The sequence below is a fragment of the Psammomys obesus genome, unplaced genomic scaffold (genome assembly GCF_907164565.1).
Source record: "Psammomys obesus unplaced genomic scaffold, mPsaObe1.curated_primary_1811, whole genome shotgun sequence".
NCBI lineage: Eukaryota > Metazoa > Chordata > Mammalia > Rodentia > Muridae > Psammomys > Psammomys obesus.
Genome location: NW_026585742.1, coordinates 11,900,797 through 11,922,060, shown reverse-complemented (window position 1 = coordinate 11,922,060; position 21,264 = coordinate 11,900,797). Strand labels below are relative to the sequence as shown.

General features: G+C 39.5%; 1 protein-coding gene across 4 annotated transcripts in view; it reads right to left on the bottom strand.

The window, feature by feature from the left end:
- Znf385d (zinc finger protein 385D) overlaps positions 1-21,264 on the bottom strand; it is a 416,968-nt gene that overhangs the window by 110,224 nt on the left and 285,480 nt on the right. The gene's annotated exons all lie outside the window — the stretch shown is intronic.

The following is a 21,264-nucleotide window of genomic DNA, read 5'->3' as shown; positions in this document are numbered from 1 at the left end:
TCTCTCTCTCTCTCTCTCTCTCTCTCTCTCTCTCTCTCTCTCTCTCTGTGTGTGTGTGTGTGTGTGTGTGTAAAATGTCCCCCAAAGGCCCAGGCTCTTCCAGTTACCACAGAGAGCCTCAGAAGAGCTCTACCTCACCACATCCTATTTTCTGTCAAGCTCCACTCCGAAGGGACCTGTTTTGGGGGCTTGGCTTCCTGCCTTCCAAGTGTCATGTTACTAACTAAACAGGAAAGAGATGAGTTGAATGTCAAGTCTAACACATGCTTGGCTCCCTCAAAGTTTCTGAGTTTCTCACATATTGAGACAGGAATAGTAAGGGAATAAACTTTGTTTTAGTTGTCAATTCTAACCTAAAGAAGAAGATGACTATAAAGGTACAAGAAGCATACAGAACAGCACATAGATTGGAACAGAAAAGAAATTCCCCTTGCAACATAATAAGAATTAAACATACAGAAGAATGAAATACTATTAAAGCTGCAAGAAAAGAAGGCCAAATAACATATAAAGGCAGACATATTACATTTAATTTGTCAATGCAGACTCTAAAGCTGAGAAGTGCTTGGATAGATGTGCTGGAGACTTTTAGAGACTTTAGATGCCAGCCCAGATTACTATATCCAGAAAAACATTACATCACCATAAGTTGAGAAAATAGGATATTCCATGAAAAAGTAAGGTCTACAAATCCAGCCCTTCAGAAGGTGCTAGAAGAAAAATACTAAGCAAGGAGGTTAACTGCATACATGTAAACACGGGGAAAAAGTAATTTATAAACAAAATGAAAAGAAGGGAAACAAACACAAACACCTTACCACCACCGCCAACAATAATAACAGCAATTAATAATCACTTTCCGCTGATATCTCTCAATATGAATCTCATCTCATCCATGAAATGACACAGATTAGCAGAATGAAAAAAAGAAAGAACCCATCATTCTGCTGCATATGTGAAAAATACCTCCATATCAAGGATGACCATTTCTCAGAGTAAAGGTTTAGAAAAAGTTATTACAAGTGTATGGACTTAAAAACCAAGTTGGTGTAGTCATTTTTATATCTAACAAAATAGACTTCAAACTAAAATTAATTGAAAGAGATGAAGAAGGATACTAAATACTTATCAGAGGAAAAATCCACCAATCATATATAACTTTAATATCTATGCCCAAAATACAAGGTCATACATATAAGTGTTTGTAAAACAAGCACTACTATAACTTAAGTTATACATTAATCCTCACACACTGACAGTGAAAGATTTCAATGCCCGACTTTCACCAATAGACAGGTTATACAGACATATGTTTTAAATGCTGGAACTAACTGACATAAGCCAATGGTTCTCAAACTGTGGGTAATGACCCCTTTGCAGTGGAATGACTTATTCATAGGGGCTGCATATAATATATCATGCATATCAGATATTTACATTAAAATTAATAAATAAACTGAAATAAACAAACAAAAACTCACATGATTATATCAATAGATGGTGAAAAAGCCTTTAACAACATCAACACCTCATCATGATAAAAGTTCTGAAGAGCTTAGGGATACATGAGACATACCTAAACATAAGAAAGGCAATTTTCACCAAGCCTGTAGCCAACATCAACTAAATGGAGGGAAACTCGAAGCAATTTGAATGAAATCAGGAACAAGATAAGGCTGTCCAAACTCTCCATATCTATTAAAAATAGAACCTGAGGTTCTATCCATAGCAATAAGACAACTGAAGGAGATCAAAGGGATACAGATGGGAAAGGCAGAAGTCAAAGTACTGTTATTTGCATAGATGATCCTAAAAATTCCACAACGGAATTTCCACTGCTTCTAAGTACTTTCAGGAAAATCTCTGGATACAAGATTATCTCAAAATAATCAGTAGGCCACCAAATGTACTGAAAAAGAAACCAGGGAAAAACACCTTTCACAATAGCCAAATAATAATATCATATACTTTGAGAAAACTCTACCGAAACAAGTGAAAGATTTATACAAAAATAATTTTAAGTTTTTGAAGAAAAAAATTGAAGATAATATCAGGAGATGGAAAAAGTACCCATGATCATGGATTAGTAAACTTAACATAGTTAAAATGGCCATCTTATCAAAAATAAGATACAGGTTCAATGAAATCCCCATCAGAATCCCAAAATAATTCTTTACAGCCCTTGAAAGGATAATTCTCAGTTTCATATGGAAAAATAAAAACTGAGGATAGCTAAAACTGTCCTGAATTATGAAAAAACTTCCAGAGGTATCACCATCTCTGACTTCAAGCCCTGCTTCATAGCTATAGTAATAAAAGCTGCATGATAATAGTATAAAAACAGACAGGTTATCAATGAAATCAAACTGAAGACCTAGATATAAACTCACACACTTGTGGACAGCTAAATTTTGATAAAGAAGATGGAACACACAATGGAAAAAGAAAAGCTTCTTCAATAAATGGTGCTGGTCTAACTGGAAGTGTGCATGAATAAGAATACAAATAGATCTATATTTATTATTCTAGACAAAACTCAATTACAAGTGCCTCAAAGACATCAACATAAAACCAAACACACTGAATCTGATAGAAGAGAAAGTGGGGGAAACCCTTGAACTCATTGGCACAGGAGAAAACTTTTTGAACAAAATACCAATAGTGCAGGCACTAAGATCAACAACAAATAAATGGGACCTAATGAAACTGAAAAGCTTTGATAAGGCAAAGGACACCATTAAATGGACTAGGAGGCAGCCTAAATAACGGAAACTGTTTTTTGTTTTGTTTTGTTTTGTTTTGTTTTGTTTTGTTTGTTTGTTTGTTTGTTTGTTTTACCAATTCCACATCTAATAAAGGTCTAATATCAAAAATATATAAAGAACCTAAGAAAATAAGATGTTAAAAAACAAAATAATCCAATTTAAAAATGGAGTATGGATCTAAATAGAGAATTCTCAATGAGGAATGTCCAATCACTGAGAAACACTTGAAGATAGATTAAATCATGTTTAGCTCATTAGTGAAATGCCAATCAAATATACTTTAAAGTTCCATCTTACACTTGTCAAAATGGTTTAAATCAATACCACAAGTGACAGCTCATTCTGGCAAGGATGTGGAGCAAGAGAAACAGTACTCTAATGTTTGCAGGATTGCAAGTTCTTACAACATGGTGGTTCCTTGAAAAACTGGGAAGAGATCTACCCAAAGATCCAGGTATACCACACTTTGGCATATACCCAAAGGACACTCCAATCTACCACAAGGACACTTGCTCAACTACGTTCACTGCATAATAATCAGTACCTGGAAGCAGCTTAGATGTCCCTCAACTGAAGAATGAATGAAGAAAATGTGGTACACTTTTACAATTACTAGATGTTTAAAAAATTACATCATGTGAGGTTCCAAGATGGTGTTGACCAGTGTGAACCATATTTAAGGGGCAGAATATCAGAGACTAAAAAAACAATGAGTAAACAGGTGACTGGATCCAAAATAACAACTTTGGTGCTTCTCAAACTGGAGAGAACCCTCCCCCCCAGGTCTTGGGGATGATCAGATCATGGTCCCCCATGCCATCTCCTGGGTCAGGAGTCATGAACTGTGAGCCCCCTGCCCTTTCTGCATATTCAAGTGAATTCAGGCACCCAAATTCAGGGGACCCTCCACTCCAGCAGCCAGACACCAGTTCCCTCTAGCCCACAAAGGGCAGTGTCTGGATACCTGGGAGAACATCTTGACCTCCAAACCACTGATCTACTAGTTCCCCTCTGGAGACCAGGTAGAAATAAAATCATATGGGATTTCAGATGCAAGGTGGCAGAACCCAGACTATTTTGAGTACCAGGAGCACAATTATCTGGTAGGCTTGTAAAGCACAGCTAAGGTGACTTCTTAGGCACCAGGTCCACCTTAGCTGCTACTGGATGTACATCTAAACCCATGCAGATGCCACCAGATACACCTGTACCCTACCCTTAAATACACTTGTTCCTGAACTACCAGCTGTTCAAGGTACTCATGCACATGCCCCTGCCCTTCTGTCAGGCACCTATGCATGTACCACTGTCCTTCAAGGCACCTGTGCTCTGCCTTCTGAAACACCCACCTCAGCATGGATGGTGCAGCTTCCAGAACAAACAACCAAAGATATGGAAAAAAAGGTTGCTAAAGGTCAGTGTAAGAACACAATCAACAAAACTCAAGATATCATGACTGTAACATAAACACAAGCAAACAAACAAACAAAAAAACGGATGGTATAATGCAGCTAAAAAAAAAAAAGGATTACCTTAAATCTATGCTTATGCAGTTATTAGGGGCATATAAAAAGAAATGAATAACTTTCTCAAGAAATATAGGAAAATACAACCAATCAAATAGAGGCCATCAAGGACAGACAGGAAACCACAAACAAGTGAAGAAAATGAATGAGAGTGTTCGCATCTAAAAATGGAATAAAATCAATAAAGAAAACATAAACTGAGAAAATTCAGGAGATGGAAAACTTAGAGAAGAGATCAGGAACCACAGAGGTAATTATAACCAACAGAATAAAAGAGTTGGAAGAATGAATCGCACGCTTTGGAGATACAATTGAAGATATTGACACATCACTCAAAAAAATAAACAAACCACATAAAATTGGAAAACTTCCTGACACAAAACATCCAACAAATCAAAGACACCATAAAAAGACAAAAACGAACAATAATAGAAATAGATGATAAAGAAGATTCCAGGCTCTAAGGTACAGAAAATATTTTCCAGAAAATCATAGAAGAAAATTTTCCCAACATTAAAAAAGAGATGCCCTTAAACATACAAGAGGCTTACAGAACACCAAATAGACTAGACAGAAGAAGAAATTCCTCCCACCACTTATTAACCAAAACACTAAATCTATCACAGAAGACAACTTCCTGAACAGAACACCAACAGCACAGGCTCTAAGATCAACGATCAATAAATGGGACTGCATGAAACTGAAAAGCTTCTGGAAAGCAAAAGTCACTGTAGTCAGAACAAAGCCACAGCTTACTGACTGGGAACGGATCTTCACCAACCCTATATATGACAGAGGACTAATATCCAGAACATATAAACAACTAAACAAGTTAAAAAAAACAACAAATCAAGTAATCCAATTAAAAAATGGGATACAGAGGTAAAAACAGAGACTTCTCTGTAGAGAATATAGAATGGCAGAGAAACACTTAAAGAAATGCTAAACGTCCTTAGCCATCAGGAAGATGCAAATCAAAATAACCTTGCACCTATCAGAGTGGCTAAGATAAAAAACTCAAGTGACAACACATGCTGGAGAGGTTGTGAAGAAAGGGGAACCCTCCTCCACTGCTGGTGGGAATGTAATGTGTACAACCACTCTGGAAAATGACCTGGTGCTTTCTCAGACAATTAGGAAGAGTGCTTCCTGAAGATACAGCTATAACACTCCTAGGCATATATCCAAAATGTGCTTGAGTACACAAAGACAATTTTTCAACCATGTTCATAGCAGCTTTATTTGTAATAGCCACAACCAGAAAATAACCTAGATATCCCTCAATGGTGGAATGGATACAGAAATTGTGGTACATTTACACAATGGAATACTACTCAGCAATTAAAAACAAGGAAATCATGAAATTTGCAGGCAAATAGTAGGATCTAGAAAAGATCATCCAGATTGAGGTATCCCAGAAGCAGAAAGACACATATGCTATATAATCACGTATAAGTGGATACTAGACCTATAAAATAGGATAAACATACTAAAATCCGTACACCTAAAGAAGTTAAACAAGAAGGAGGACCCAGGGTAAGGAGATCAATCCTCACTTAGAAAGACAAATGGGAAGGACATTGGAAGAAGGAGAAAACAAGAAACAGGACAGGAGTCTACCATAGAGGGCCAATGAAAGACTCTGCCAACCCATGAATCAAAGCAGATGCTGAGACTCATAACCAAACTTTGGACAGAGTACAGGGAATCATATGAAAGAAGAGGTAGTTAGTAAGACCTGGAGAGTACAGGAGCTCCACAAGGAGAGTAACTGAACCAAAATATCTGGGCTCAGGGGTATTTTCTGAGTCTGATACTCCAACCAAGGTACATTCATGGATATAATCTAGAACCCCTGCTCAGATGTCATCCATGGCAGCTCACTATCCCAGTGGGTTCCACAGTAAGCTGAACAGGGACTATTTCTGACATGAACTCAGTGGCTGGCTCTTTCACACACACACACACACACACACACACACACACACACACACACACACCTGAGGGAGGAGCAGCCTTGCCAGGCCACAGAGGAGGACATTACAGGCACTTCTGATGATACCTGATTAGCTAGGGAAGGGGATGTGGACCTCCTCTATTGGTGGACTTGGAGAGAGGCATGGGAGGAGATGAGGGAGGGAGGGTGAGATTGGGAGGGAATGAGAGAGGGGGCTACAGCTGGCTACAGCAAAGCAAATAAAATGTAATTAATGTAAAAAAATAAAAAAAGAAAAACACAGGAAAAAAAACACTAAATGTACAAATCAAAGAAAAATATTAAAAGTGGCAAGGAAAAAAGGCCAAGTTACATACAAAGGTAGACCAATCAGACTTCTCAATAGAGAGTGTGAAAGCCAGAAGGGCCTGGAAAGATGTCATGCAGACATTAAGAGAACACTGATGTCAGCCCAGACTACTAAACCGAGCAAAACTTTTATTTGGAGGGGCCAAGATGGCGGCACCAGGAGAACACTGTGTCTGAGAAGCGGGACAACACACTCCGTGCAGCGACCAGCAGACTGAACTCTGGACCCTAAAACAACAGCGATCAATCGTGTTTCCCAAGTGAGGGGAGGCTCCCACGGCGTGGGATGCGGTCAGGTCCACTCTCGGCTGCCCAGCCAGAACCTGGAAAAGAACCCAGCAACGTGGGCTTTGGGTCTCCGGGCTGGTGCCACAAGCCTGCTTGTGCCGATCACTTTCCCAGGCTGATTGGTGGGCACAAGGGTGCCTGAGGCTGAGAGTGCCAATCGCCAAAAAAAAAAAAAAAAAACCCACGGGGAAGCAAAGTTGCCAGACCGGTCACAGGTCACCCAGTCTTTCCCTGGAAGGTCTCTCGGACCTCAGGTACCCAGAGCCATCACAACTGAGCTCCAGCGGTGCACGGATTACACCTGTGCAGCTGAGCGCCCAACTCAAAATCCCTACTTCCTCTTCAGAGGAGGCAGGAGGCATCCAGCAGAATCTGCCACAGACCACATTGTCTGTACCCCAACCCGAGATTGGGGCTGAGAAAACCCAATCCTTTCGGGCACTCCCCCAAACGCCGCAATCACCCTGCCGCAGCGGAGCAGAAGGATAAAGAAGCGCACAGCGGCTTCACAGTGCCTGAACTCCAGTGCTACCGCCGCTCCTAGCAAACAAACTACAGCTCGGGATCTGGGACTGTGGTCATTCTACACATCCTGAGATTTACCTGGGTCCAGCGCAATAAGGTCTAGCAGCAAGTTCTATCACCGGCGCCCCCACCCCCCGACCCCTGGCAGAGAAACGCCGAATCAAGGCTCAGGAGACTGAGAAGCCCCAACCCCTACTGGCACTCCCCTAAGAGCACCTCCATAAGCTTGTCCTAACAGAGGAGAAGGTCAGAGGGGAAGGACAGAGAGGCAGTCTGCTAAGGACACAGCACCCTCTCTCCAGCTCACCCAGCGACCCCTAGCAGAGAAACCCAAGCTCTGGATCTGAGGACACTCAACCCTATCTGGTACTGTCTTGGGATCAGCAAACATAGATTCTACTGCTAGGCTGCTTCTGGCAGAGAGATCTGGGCCCGGGATCTGGGATTGAGTACACTCATCCTAACTCTTTCCCGCGCCACCCAGGGACCAGTCAACATAACCCCTCCTGGCAGAGGGAAAGGACAAAGAGGCAGCACACGGGAAAGGTAGACACCGAGTCCTGCGGCCACAGAGTCACAGAGCTGACTGTTAGCCTACCCGTGCACTTCCGCAGCAGGAACAAAACAGAGAGTAGTGAGCAAGGGGAACCCCTGTGCATTCCAACTGGTCCTGCAAGAGAGTGAGTGAGCCTTCTAGGGAGAGATTGCCCCAGACCTAGGGCCTCTCCACAGAAGCAATCAGACGAGATCCCTGCCACCCACACCCCTAGTGTGGGCATCATAGGTATTCTTGGGACAGTGACCCCAACATTGAAGACTCTGCCTTGCGGGTCCACCAGGGTAATTCAGGCAAACAATCCCTGGATCTCAGTCAGAACTGCGTAATAGTGGCTTGCAGGGCACTGCAATAGTCAGAGAATACTCGCATGCACACTGCGCCCGCTAAAAGCACACGCGAATAGCGCCAGCGTCACATTCTTTACTTAGGCAAAACTGAAATAACAGTGCACACTCCAAAAGCAGTGAACCTCTCTCATCTTCCTGAAAAAACAGTCAAGAAAACAGAAAGAGAGGATCATAGCCCAAACTACAATCTTGAGGAACAACCAGTGAGGATTATAAATAACCAGATGGCTAGAGGCAGACATAAGAACACTCCCAACAAAAATCAGGACATAATGACCTCGCCAGCAACCCCACAAAACAATGGACACTTCAATTCACTAGATATACAAGAAAACGACCTCAAAACTATGTTTCTCCAGCTATTAGAGGCCCATAGAGATGAAATGAACAAAGCCCTCAGAGAAATAACCAAAGAAATCGAGACTAACCAAGAGAAAACAAATCGTGCTCTCAGAGAAATGACCACGAAAATAGAGGCAAACAGAGAAGAAATGCACAAAGCTCTCAAAGAAATGTCCACACTAATGAAGGCAAATAAAGAAGAAATAAACAAAGCTCTCATAGAAATACAGGCAATTATACCCAAAGAAGTAGAGGCACAATTAGTGATACATAGAGAGGAAACAGACAAAAAAATAGAAGCTATCATTGAAAAGCAGGAGTCCACAATCAAACAGATGAAGGAAATGGTGCAAGACATGAAAACAGAATTAGAATCAATAAAGAAAACACAAATAGAGAAAAACCAGGAGCTGGAGAACATAGAGAAAAGATCAGGCACTGCAAAGGTAAGCATCACCAACAGAATACAAGAGATGGAAGAAAGAATCTCAGGAGCCGAAGATACACTTGCGGAAATTGACACATCTCTCAAAGAAAATATAAAATCAGAAAAGTTCCAAATACAAAACATCCAAGAAATCAAGGATACCATGAAAAGACAAAACCTAAGAATAATAGGAGTAGAAGAAAAAGAAGACATCAGGCTCAAAGGTCCGGAAAATATTTTCAAGAAAATTATAGAAGAAAACTTTCCCAACTTAAAGAAGGAGATGGCCATAAACATACAAGAGGCCTACAGAACACCAAGTAGACTAGACCAGAAAAGAAATTCTTCACGTCACATCATAGTCAAAACACTGAACCTACAAAACAAAGAAAAAATTCTATAAAAGCAGCAAGGGAAAAAGGCCAAGTAACATATGAAGGTAGACCTATCAGAATCACACCAGATTTCTCAACAGAAACTATGAAAGCCAGAAGGGCCTGGACAGAAATCATACAGTCCTTAAGGGACCACAGATTTCAACCCAGACTACTATACCCAGCAAAACTTTCAATCAACATAGACGGAGAATTCAAGATATTCCAAGACAAAACCAAATTTAAGCAATATCTACATAGTAACCCAGCTCTATAGAAGTTACTAGAAGGGAAACTCCAAACCAAAGAAAACAACTACGTCGAAGGAAACAGAGGAAATAGATAACTACACAACAAAAAAAACAAAAGAAGACAAGCAATGAAACTCAGTGACACCACCAACCCCACATCAAAAGTAAGTAACAATTGTTGGTCATTAGTTTCTGTCAACATCAACAGACTCAACTCCCCAATTAAAAGACACAGATTAACAGAATGGTTGCGGAAACAGGATCCATCATTCTGTTGCATCCAAGAAACACACCTATGCAACAAAGATAAACACTACCTCAGAGTAAAGGGCTGGAAAAATGTCTTTCAAGCAAATGGTTCCAGAAAACAAGTGGGTGTAGCCATCCTAATATCTAATAAAATAGACTTTCATCCAAAGTTAATCAAAAAAGATAAGGAGGGCCACTATATTCTCATCAAAGGAAAAATCCAACAAGAGGACATCACAATTTTGAATATCTATGCCCCAAATACAAGAGCACCTACATTCGTAAATGAAACAATATTAAAGCTTAAATCACACATTGATCCTAAAACCCTAATAGTGGGAGACTTCAACACTCCACTCTCACCAAGGGACAGATCAACTAGACAGAAAACAAATAGGAAAATAAAAACACTTACAGAGACCCTAAATCAAATGAACCTAATAGATGTCTACAGATCTTTTCATCCAAACTCAAAAGAGTATACCTTCTTTTCAGCACCACATGGAACCTTCTCCAAAACAGACCATATAGTTGGTCATAAAGAAAGCCTCAACAGATACAAAAAGATTGAAATAATCCCTTGTATCCTATCTGACCACCAGTGACTTAAGCTGGACCTCAACAACAACAGAAATAACAAACAGCCTACACGCACATGGAAACTGAACAACATGTTACTCAACGACAGCTGGGTTAAGGAAGAAATAAAGAAAGAAATTAAAGACTTCCTAGAATTCAATGAAAATGAAGGCACAAAATACCCAAATTTATGGGACACATTGAAAGCAGTGATCAGGGGAAAATTTATAGCACTAAGTGCCTGCAAGAAGAAATTCGTAACATCACATACAAACAACTTAATGGCCCAACTGAAAACCCTACAAAAAAAAGAAGCAGATACACCCAAGAGGAGCAGAAGGCTGGAAATAATCAAACTCAGGGCTGAAATCAATCAATTAGAAACAAATAAAACTATTCAAAGAATCAATGAAACAAAAAGCTGGTTCTTTGAGAAAATCAACAAGATAGACAAACCCTTAGCCAAACTAACTAAAAAGCAGAGAGAATCTATCCAAATCAACAAAATCAGAGATGAAAAGGGTGACATAACTACAGACACAGAGGAAATTCAAGCAATCATTAGGTCATACTACAAAAGCCTATATGCCACAAAATTTGAAAATCTAAATGAAATGGACAATTTTCTTGATAGATTCCATCTTCCAACATTAAGTCAAGATCAGGTAGTAAGACTGAACAGCCCTATATCCCCCAAGGAAATTGAAGCAGTCATTCACAGTCTCCCCTCCAAAAAAAGCCCTGGGCCAGATGGTTTCAGCATGGAATTCTACCAGACCTTCAAAGAAGTGCTCACACCAATTCTCCTCAAACTATTCCACAAAATAGAAACAGAAGGTACATTACCAAACTCATTCTATGAAGCAACAGTCACCCTGATACCTAAACCACACAAAGACCCAACAAAAAAAGAGAACTTCAGACCTATCTCTCTTATGAACATTGACGCAAAAATACTCAATAAAATACTTGCAAACCGAATCCAAGAACACATCAAAGATATCATCCACCATGACCAAGTAGGCTTCATCCCAGGCATGCAAGGGTGGTTCAACATACGGAAATCTATCAATGTAATCCACCACATAAACAAACTGAAGGAGAAAAACCACATGATCATCTCCTTAGATGCTGAAAAAGCATTTGACAAAGTCCAACACCCATTCATGTTTAAAGTCTTGGAGAGACCAGGAATACAAGGCACATATCTAAACATAGTAAAGGCAATATACAGCAAGCCTATACCCAACATTAAACTCAATGGAGAGAAACTTAAATCAATCCCACTGAAATCAGGGACAAGACAAGGCTGCCCACTCTCTCCCTACCTCTTCAACATAGTACTTGAAGTTTTAGCCAGAGCAATAAGACAACTAAAGGAGATCAAGGGGATACAAATCGGAAAGGAAGAGGTCAAAGTGTCACTATTTGCAGATGATATGATAGTATATATGAGCGACCCCAAACATTCAACCAGAGAACTCCTCCAGCTGATAAACACCTTCAGCAAAGTGGCAGGATACAAAATCAACTCAAAAAAATCAGAAGCCCTCCTGTATACCAAAGACAAAAGGGCCGAGAAAGAAATTAGGAAAACAACACCCTTCACAATAGCCACTAATAACATAAAGTATCTTGGGGTGACAATAACCAAGCAAGTGAAAGACCTGTTTGAGAAAAACTTCAAGTCTCTGAAGAAAGAAATTGAAGAAGATCTCAGAAGATGGAAAGATCTCCCCTGCTCATGGATTGGTAGGATTAACATTGTGAAAATGGCCATCCTGCCAAAAGCAATCTATAGATTCAATGCAATTTCCATCAAAATACCAACTCAATTCTTACAGACCTTGAAAAAAAGATTCTCAGCTTCATATGGAGAAACAAAAAACCCAGAATCTCCAAAACGAGCCTGTACAACAACAGATCATCTGGAGATATCTCTATCCCTGATCTTAAGTTGTACTACAGAGCAATAGTAATAAAAACTGCATGGTATTGGCATAAAAACAGAAAGTAGGATCAATGGAACCGCATAGAAGACCCAGAAATAAACCCACACACCTATGAATACTCGATTTTTGACAAAGAAGCCAAAACCATTCAATGGAAAAAAGACAGCATCTTCAACAAATGGTGCTGGTCCAACTGGATGTCCACATGCAGAAAAATGAAAATAGATCTATATTTATCACCCTGCACAAAACTAAACTCCAAGTGGATCAAAGACCTCAACATAAAACCAGATACTCTAAATCTGTTAGAAGAAAGAGTTGGGAACAGCCTAGAACTCATTGGCACAGGAGACAACTTCCTGAACAGAACACCAACAGCACAGTCTCTAAGAGCAATAATCAATAAATGGGACCTCATGAAACTGAAAAGCTTCTGTAAAGCAAAGGACACTGTCATCAAAACAAAACGCCTGCCTACAGATTGGGAAAGAATCTTCACTAACACTTTATCTGACAGGGGACTAATATCGAGTATATACAAAGAACTAAAGAAGCTGAAAAGCAGCCAACCAAGTAACCCACTTAAAAAATGGGGAACAGATCTAAACAGAGAATTCTCTGTAGAGGAATATCGAATGGCAGAGAAACACTTAAAGAAATGCTCATCCTCATTAGCCATCAGGGAAATGCAAATCAAAACGACCCTGAGATATCACCTTACACCCATCAGAATGGCCAAAATAAAAAACTCAAGTGACAACACATGCTGGAGACGCTGTGGAGAAAGGGGAACCCTCCTCCACTGCTGGTGGGAATGTAAACTGATACAACCACTCTGGAAATTTATCTGGCGCTTTCTAAGACAATTAGGAATAGTGCTTCCTCAAGACCCAGCTATACCACTGCTAGGTATATACCCAAAGTTTGCTCAAGTACACAAAAGGGATATTTGCTCAACCATGTTTATAGAAGCATTATTTGTAATAGCCAGAACTTGGAAACAACCCAGATGCCCATCAACGGAGGAATGGGTACAGAAATTGTGGTATTTTTACACAATGGAATACTATTCAGCAATCAAAAAGGAGGAAATCATGAAATTTGCAGGCAAATGGTGGGATCTAGAAAAGATCATCCTGAGTGAAATATCCCAGAAGGAGAAAGACAAACACGGTATATACTCACTTATATAGACCTATAAGATATGATAAACATAATGAAATCTATACACCTAAAAAAGATAATCAAGAGAGCAGACATGGGGTAAGATTATCAATCCTTGTTTAGAAAGACAGATGCGCATTGAACATATGACAGGAGTCTACTGAGCGCATTTGAAAGACTCTAACTAGCAGTGTCTTCAAAGCAAAGACTCATGACCAAACCTTTGGCAGAGTACAGGGAATCATAAGAAAGAAGGGGACTTAGTCTGATGAGGAAAGGATAGGAATTCCACAAGGACCAAATATATCTGGGCACAGGGTCTTTTCTTAGACTGACATGCAACCAAGGACCATGTATGAATGTAACCTAGAACCTCTGCTCAGATGTAGCCTGTGGTAGCTCAGTAACCAATTGGTTTCCCATAGTGAGGGGAACAAGGACTGTTTCTAACAGGAACTCAATGACTGGCTCTTTGGCCTCCCCACCCTCCAAGGGAGGAGCAGTCCTGTTAGGCCACAGAGGAGAGCTTTGCAGCCAGTCCTGAAGATACCTGATAAAACAGGATCAGATGAATGGGGAGGAGGTCCCCCCTATCAGTGGACTTGGCAAGGGGCACAGTGGAGATGAGGGAGGGAGGAAGGGACTCGGAGGGAATGAGGGATTGGGACATGGCTGGGATACAGAGTTAAAATGTAACTGATAATAAAAAAAAATAAAATTAAAAAAAAAACTTTTACTCACCATAGATGGAGAAAACAAGATATTCCATGACAAAACCAAAATTCAAACAGTATCTAAGCACCAACCCAGCCCTACAGAAGATATTAGAAGAAAAACTAAAACACAACAAGGTCAACTATATTCAAGAAAACACAGGTTATAGATAACTTCACAACAGCAAATCAAAAGAAAACAATTACACAAACACACTGCCACCACCAACTCCACAATAAAAGGAAATTACAAAAAGTAGTCAGTAATATCTATCAACATCAATGGATTCAATTCCCCATAAAAAAAAAAAAAAAAGCAGGTGAACAGAAACAAGACCCAACATTCTGCTGTATTCAAGAAACCCACCTCAGCAACAAAGGTAAACACTACCTCAGAGTAAAGGACTGGAAAATGGTTTTCCAAGCCAATAGACCCAAAAAGCAAGCTGGATTACCCATCCTAATATGTAATAAATTAGTCTTTCAAACAAAATTAATCAAAAGAGATGGGGAAGGACCTTCATTCTCATCAAAAGAAAGTCTACCAAGAAGACATTACTATCATGAACATGTATGCCCCAAATAAGAGGGTACCTGAATTTGTAAAAGAACATTATTAAAGCTTAAATCACATATCACTCTCATCAATGGACAGGTCATTGAGACAGAAGTTAAATAGAAAAATAATGAAATTAACAGAGGTCATGCATCAAATGGAAGTAATAGATGTCTTTAGAACATTTGACCCCAATATAAAAGAATATACTTTTTCCTCAGCACCACACAGAACTTTCTCAAAAATTGATGATATAATCAGTCACAAAGCAAATCCCAAACAATACATGAAAATTGAATTAACCTATTGTTCTTTATCAGCTCACCGTGGACTAAAGCTAGACCTCAACAACAAGAGAAACAACAAAAAGCATACACACTCATGGAAACTAAACCCCCTTCTCAAAGATCACTGGGTGAGGGAGGAAATAAACAGTCTAAACACCCTTATAAGCCCTAAGTAAATAGAAGTAGCCATCAAAATTCTCCCAAACTAAAAGGCCCAGGGCCAGATGGTTTTTACTTGGAGTTCTACCAGACTAACTCTAGAAGAGCTAACACTAATATTCCTCAAACTATTCCACAAAATATAAACAGAATAAACACTACCAAACTCATTCCATGAGGCCAGTCACCCTGACACCTAAATCACTCAAAGACTCAACAAAAAAAGAAAGAAAGAAAATTTCAGACCAATCTTCTTTACAAATATTGATGTGAAAATACTCAATAAGACACCACAAGCTGAATTCAAGAACACATCAAACACATCATCCACCATGATCAAGTAGGCTTCATCCTGGGGATGCAGGAATGGTTCAGCATACAAAAACCTATCAATGTATTCCACCATATAAACAAGTTGAAAGAAAAAAATCACATGATCATCTCATTAGATGTAGAAAAGCCTTTGACAAAATCCGACACCCCTTCATGATAAAAGTCATGGAGAAGTCAGGGTTAAAAGGCCCATACCAAAACATAATAAATGCAAGCCGATAAGCACAGCAAGCTGATAGCCAACATCAAACTAAATGGAGAAATTCAAAACATTCCCACTAAAATAAGGGATGAGACATGCTTTGCCAGTCTCTCCATATCTCTTCAATATAGTGCTAGAAGTTCTAAATAGAGTAATAAAACAACTAAAGGAGATAAAAGGGATATAAATAGGAAAGAAAGAAGTTAAAATACTGTTGTTCACAGATGACATGATAGTATACATTAAGCGACCCCAAAAAATCCACCAGAGAACTTCTGCAGCTGATAAAATCCTTAAGTAAAGTGATTGGATACAAGTTTAATTAAGGAAGTTTTCTCCTGTGCCAAGGAGATCAAGTGCTCTTCCCCACATTCTTCTTCTAACCGATTTAGAATATCTGATTTTATGTTGAGGTTTTGTTCCACTTGGACTTTAATTTAGTTCAAGGTAATAAGTATGGATCTATTTGCATTTTTCTACGTGTACACATTTAGTTAGACCATCAACATTTGTTGAAGATGCTATCTTTTTTTCCATTGAATAATTTTGGCTATTGTGTCAAAAATCAAGTGTCCATAGGTGTATGGGTTTATTTCTGGGTCTTTAATTCTATAACATTGATCCACCAGTCTGTTTCTATGCCATTACCATGCAGTTTTTATTATCATTGATCTCATTGGCATAGGAAATAACTTCCTGAACAGGACAACCACAGCTCAGGCTCTAAAATCAACCATTAATAAATGGGACTAAATGAAATTGAAAGTTTCTATAAAACAAAGGGAACTTTCAACAGAACAAAATGACAGTCTATGGACTGGAAAAAGTTATTCACCAACCCTACATCTGACAAAGGACTAATATCTAAAATATATAAAGAACTCAAGAAATTAAACTCCAACAAACCAAATAACCCAATAAAAAATGGAATACAGAAATAAACAGAGAATTCTCAGCAAAGGAAAAGTGAATGGTAGAGAAGCACTTAAAGAAATGCTCAACTATCTTAGTCATCAGGGAAATGCAAATTAAAACAAATCTGAGATACTATCTTAAACCAATCAGAAAAGCTAAGATTAAAATCTTAAGTGACAGCACATGCTAGAGATAATGTAGATAAAGGGGAAACCCTCCTCCATTGCTGGTGAGAGTGTAAACTTCTTGTTTGGAAATCATTCTGGTAGTTTCTCAGACAACTGGAAATGGGACTAACTGAAGACCTAGCAATGCCATTCCAGGGCATATACCCAAAAGATATTTACTATAAGGACATTTGCTCAACTATGTTCATAGCAGCTTTATTCACAATAATAGTTAGACTGTGAAAAATGAAAAACAAAAAAACTAGATGTCCCTCAACTGAAGAATGGATACAGAAATTGTGTTACATTTACACAATGGAATATTGCTCAGCTACTAAAGACAAGGAAATCATGAAATTTGCAGGCAAATGGTTGGAACTAGAAGAGATAATACTGAGTGAGGTAACTAAGAACCAGAAAGACATGTATGGAGTATACTCATTTTTTTAAATAATTTTTTTATACTAATCATAGGTTATTTTCTTTATATCCCAACCTTAGCCTCCTCCCTTATTCCCTTCCAATCCTACCCTCCCTTCCTCATCTCCTCCCTGCCCTTTTCCAAGTCCACTGAGAGGTGAGGTCCTCCTCCCCTTCCATCTGACCCTAGCTTATCAGGTATCTTCAGGACTGCCTGCAATGTCCTCCACTGTGGCTTAGCAAGGCTACTCCTCCCTCGGGGTGGGTGCTTTCAAAGAACCAGCCATTGAGTTCATGTCAGAAATAGTCCTTGTTCCCCTTACTAGAGAATGCACTTGGATACTGCACTACCATGGGCTACATCCGAGCAGGGGTTCTAGGTTATATCCACACATGGTCTTGGTTGGAGAAAGAGTTTCATAAAAGACCCCTGTACCCTGATATATTTGGTCTTTGTGGAACTCTTGTCCTCTCCAGGTCATACTAACTCCCCCTTCTTTCATATGATTCCCTGTACTCTGCTGAAAGTTTGGTTATGAGTCTCAGCATCTGCTTTGATATACTGCTAGGTAGAGTCTTTCAGAGGCCCTCTGTAGTAAGCTCCTGTCCTGTTACTTGTTTTCTCCTACTTCCAATGTCCATCCCATTTGTCTTTCTAAGTGAGGATTGATCATCTTGCCCCGGGTTCTCTTTCTTGTTTATCTTCTTTAGGTGTACAGATTTTAGTATGTTTATCCTATCTTATAGGTCTAGTAGCCACTTATAAGTGATTATATACTATGTATGTCTTTCTGCTTCTGTGATACCTCACTCAGGATGATCTTTTCTAGATCCCACCATTTGCCCACCAATGTCATGATTTTCCTGTTTTTACTTGCTGAGTAGTATTCCGTTGTGTAAATGTACCATAATTTCTGTATCCATTCCTCAGCTCAGGTACATCTGGGTTGTTTCCGGGTTCTGGCTATTATGAATAAAGCTGCTACAAACATGGTTGAGCAATTGAGGTCCCATTTATTAATTATAGATCTTAAAGCCTGAGTTGTTGGTGTACTTTTCAAGAAGTTATTTCCTGTGCCAATGAGTTCAAGGTTCTTACCCAATTTCTCCTCTAGTAGATTTAGTGTGCATGGTTTTATGTTGAGTTGTTGGCTGAGGAGGTCCCATAGGATCCTTAAACAGGCCAGGCTCATGAAAGGACAGAAGGTCACTCTGAAAACTTACACTGTGGTTCCATTGCAGAGGACAAATTCCACACAGCCCATTTAATGTAACAACATCTAGCTTTTGTGAACTTGGAGCTTTCACCCCTCAGTTCTTTTCTCTTTGGCATGAGAAAGTACTCTGCAGGCTAACAGAAGAGAAACATGGCCATCAATGTAGCCTCAAAAATCTGGATCTACACTCTATCCTGCCTGTAAGATGGCAAGCATTATATCTAATGCAAATGCCATATTGCATTTACTATTATAACAGTAGGTCCAATAACTCCATCATCTTCATCATTGTAAATTCTATATGGCTTTTGAGGTTTCTAAATATAATGCCACAAACAGATACATTTTTTACACAGATACCCACACTGCAGAGAGCTTTCACATACATGTACGAACACAATGTAGTTTGTATATTAACATGTGAACACACATGTACTCCATAGTGTATAAATATGCATACATCAGAGTGCTCCACTTACCAGTTCTAAGACATATGTACTATTGTTATCATCACAAGCAGATATGAATGAAAATATAATCTCATTATCAAAACCAAGCCAATCATACTTTTTTCACCTACCATGCTACATAAATATATATTAATAATGAATGTTGTGTGTTATCACTGTAATCTCTCCAGGTTCCATAAGCTCTTTTAGGTGATTTATGAGTTATATAAAACAACATCAAGGAGGATTACTGTTCACCACACTTGTTATAATCTTCTTGCAGTTTGGGACAAAAATGGAAAAAATTCTCATTGACAAGGAGTAAGCAGAGCATCTGCCTAAGAAGTTAGAATGTGTGTTGCTTTTCTGGCACCAACATGTGTACTGTCCACACATCAAAATATAAGCTCCTACTGCACAAACATGGAGGAATGCTAATTTTACCTTATCCTAGTAAGTTTACTTTATACTAATAAATTCTAATTTTATTCTAGTAAATTAGTCTCTTGCTGGAGTGAATCCAGCCAGCCACCCCACCTCAGCCTCTGTGCATCTAGCTCCACACCTCTGCACAATCAGAATAGAAGTGACATCCAGGAATTCAGGACTGGAATATCCCTGGGTCTGTTGTGAACTTTCTACTTCTACCTTGGTTATATTCTTAGGCCATGTTTTTCAGAGCATCAGTAATCTAGTCAGCCCCAGCTCTCTGGAAGGAAAGTTCTAGCATTTATTTGTTTAATGTCTCCAAAACTGTCCAAAAGCATGACCCAAATACTGAAGCCAAAATTGGATTTCTGGTCTCAAAGGACAAGGCAGCTGCTGGGAAAGTCTGCCCAAAGCCTTGGTATATAACAAGCACATCTGCAGTGCAAATCTATTAATAACTAAAGTTGAACAAGGCCCCTTATTGCTGTCCGTTGCTGAAGTAGACTAAAATCTGTCTAATGATGCAAATAAGACAAACTGTTTTCGCAGTTGATAGAGCGATAGGAACTGACATGCATACACAGGCACACACACATTGACACACATACACACAACACATGCACAAAACATGGAAAATGGATTTCCATAGGATCTGCACCAACAGCTATTAGGACTTAGGAGTGCCTGGAGTCCACAGGGTTCAGGGAGTCCCAAAAATAACTGGAGATGTTACTAGAGACAGTCCACTCAGATAGAACTTTTATGATTGCATTGTCAACTTTCCTGGAGCTATTAAATCGGTGGAGCAAAAAATAGGCACATTTTGGTTCATAGACACAGAAGGCCGAGTGGAGAGAAGAGAAATGAAAATGGCCCCGCAGCTGTCTCGGGGCACTGGCATCAAGGTGCATGCTCCAAAGCACACTTCTGAGGCCTCTAATGCAGAGAACGGCTTATTGAGCACAGAAGTGAGAGAAGTTAGGGGATGGAGTTTCAAAGACTTTTCTCATTCTTTATCTTCCCAGATGGGCCATTTTCATCTATTTTTGGATGTCAAATCAGCCAGCTAATGTAGTCATTTCAGTGACATTGTTGCCTCTGTGACACCTGTCAGGATTCAGATTCACTAGTTAATCTTAGCGTTTTCTACCTCTAAACTCTCATCTGTTCATCTACCCTTTGTGTGTATTAGGCCATGCTAACACCTGACAGCTGACATTGCAAATGTCAGAATTGTGCAAATATCCTGGTTTAAATAGAACATGCCCTCTGTGTTGCTGGAACCCCATCCTATTTCAGAAACCATTTACTGGTGTCATCTTTAGTCTTTGGAATTGACCCTTCTTTAGTCTGTTCAGCTTTTAAGCATAGCCTTTGGCACCATGGTCACACTTTTATTTTTTATTTTTATATTTTTATATTAATTACAGTTTATTCACTTTATATTCCAGCTATAGCCCCCTTCCCTATTCCCTCCCAACGCCACCCACCCTCCCTCCTTCATTTCCTTCCATGCCTCTCTCCAAGTCCACTGATAGAGGAGGTCCTCCTTCCTTTCCATCTGAGGCCTATCAGGTCTCTTTAGCACTGGCTACATTGTATCTGTCTGTGCCCTGGTAAGGCTGCTCCCCTCTCAGGGAAGGTGATCAAAAAGCTAGTCACTGAGTTCATGTCAGAGACAGTCCCTGTTATCCTTATTAGGGAACCCACTTGGATACTGAGATGCACAGATGGGCTACATCTGTGCAGGTGATTAATCCTCAC